General features: G+C 36.5%; 1 non-coding gene across 1 annotated transcript; it reads right to left on the reverse strand.

The window, feature by feature from the left end:
* Positions 1–1,400: 1,400 nt before the first annotated feature.
* LOC119995732 lies at positions 1,401–1,507 on the reverse strand. The gene has a single exon (XR_005467693.1). It is a non-coding gene; the product is annotated as a small nucleolar RNA R71 (small nucleolar RNA).
* Positions 1,508–2,109: the final 602 nt, after the last annotated feature.

Raw genomic sequence — 2,109 nt, forward strand, 5'->3', positions numbered from 1 at the left:
ATATTGAGAATGAAACTTGGGCCGACAAGATGATATATGCCCTAATTTTTGTGTGCTCCACTAATTCTTTAGAAATTTTGTGATTTCCTATACCATTTTTTCTTTTTACCTTCACCCTTGGCCCCATTACAACCTTGAATAAATACCTCTTGATTCATGAAGTTACATGTTTTTAATAGTGTAGAATGGGTGGACAAGCAAGCATATGGTAGGACTGTTTTCATGAGATTAATTGAGTGCAAACACTTTACTACCACTAAATTGAGTGAATCTTGAGAGAATTCCTTGTGAGAAGCTGAAATTGAGTTTGAATGTGCACTATTTCGATTGAGATATGTTGTGTTGATATTGGTCTAATTCTAAACATATATATTTGAGCATGATTCTTTGTGAAATTCTTTAGCTAATGACTAGTTTATAAGACATTTTTGGTGCTTGAGCGAGATTGGAAGGACTATTTTAAATGTTTGTGGGTGTCGTTCTGGTAAACCCTCACGAGACTATAACTCGTCCACTAGGGACACCTAGGGGTTTAAAGACTTGTGTCACATGCTGAGTGCCACCGCGATTCCTGCGAAAGTGAGTTAGGTTTTTAATTTTATTTTTATTTTTGTTTTACTCGAGGACGAGCAAAAGCTAAGTGTGGCGGTATTTGATCGTACTATATTTTACATATTTTTTGCACCTCAATTTACACTTATTTTTGTCTCTATTTATGGGAATGGACATGAATATTGCATAATTTATCTTTGGTTTGGTTTGTAGGTTAATTTGCACAAAATGGTGAAAAAAAAAAGTATTTCTTGGACCTATGATTTAAGGCCAACGGAGAAGCCCACAAATTCAAGGGTTATTTCAAGTCCAATCCTAATCAAACAAGAACAAAGGGCATTATAGGGTTTCCCAAAAAGAAGAATAAGAAGAAAATCAAAAGAAAGACAAATTAATCAAGGAAAGTGAATCTTGGAAGGTTTTGAAGAGTGAAAGAGGTGGGGCCACCACTTGACAATAGGAAGACAGAAGGAAGGCAAAAGGAAGTTTTGGTGTGAAGGACTTTGAAGGAAATATTTTGGAAAGAAAAAAAAGGAAGCAAGGAAAACCGAATCAGATTGAGAGAAGGAAATCAGAGAATGATTTGGAATTGGCATTGATTGAAGTAAGCTTTTGTCACTATAAAAGGGAGTCCTCTAGCATAATAGAAGACACGAATTTGGAGAGCCATATTCTCTAGCTTTTGTTCTTGTTCTTCTCTCTAGCTTTCCTCTTTGTTCTTGTTCTTGTTCTTGATTCATGACGTTCTCATATTTAGTTTCCTTGTGTTCTTATAACATGAGTAGCTAAACTTCTTTGAGGTACAAAATAAATTTTTAGAAAAATTTTTCTCAACTCAGAAAACTGATGCTCTCAGGGACAAAATCATGCAATTCGAACAACAACTTGATGAGTCGTTTTCTGAGGCATGGGAGAGGTTTAATAACCTGTTAACTCAGTGTCCCCATCACGCTTTGCCTTTATTAGTGTTGATGCGTATTTTTTACAAGTCACTAACAGTTTCTATCAAAGCTGCAGTTAATAATTATGCAGGGGGATCAACGGTCCACTTTGATGCCATGCAATTGCTCAACTCTCTCCATAGATAAGCTTTTCATGTTTCCAGGCAATTTCAAACATAACTTGGTCTATTCGTATCCTTAGGTTACGAAACGTTGTACGAAATCTAAACAAGCGAGCTAGACTCCTAAGAACAGTAAACAGAGTACAACGGTCTGTTTTGATGACATGGAATTGCTCAATTCTCGCGATAGACGAGCTTTTCACGTTTTCAGGGAATTTAAAACGTAAGTTGGATTATTCGCATCTTCACCTTCCGAAACTTTGTACGAAAGCTAAACTAGCGAGCTAGACTTCAAAGAACACCAAACAGAGTACGACGGTCCACTTAGATGCCTTGGAGTTGCTCAACTCTCTCCATAGATGATCTTTTCACGTTTTTGGCCAATTTCAAACATAAATTGGTATATTCGCATCTTTACCTTACGAAACGTTGTACGAAAGCTAAACTAGCAAGCTAAACTTCTAAGAACACGAAACAGAGTACAACGGTCAACT

Source organism: Tripterygium wilfordii, chromosome 3 (assembly GCF_013401445.1).
Source record: "Tripterygium wilfordii isolate XIE 37 chromosome 3, ASM1340144v1, whole genome shotgun sequence".
Classification (NCBI taxonomy): domain Eukaryota; kingdom Viridiplantae; phylum Streptophyta; class Magnoliopsida; order Celastrales; family Celastraceae; genus Tripterygium; species Tripterygium wilfordii.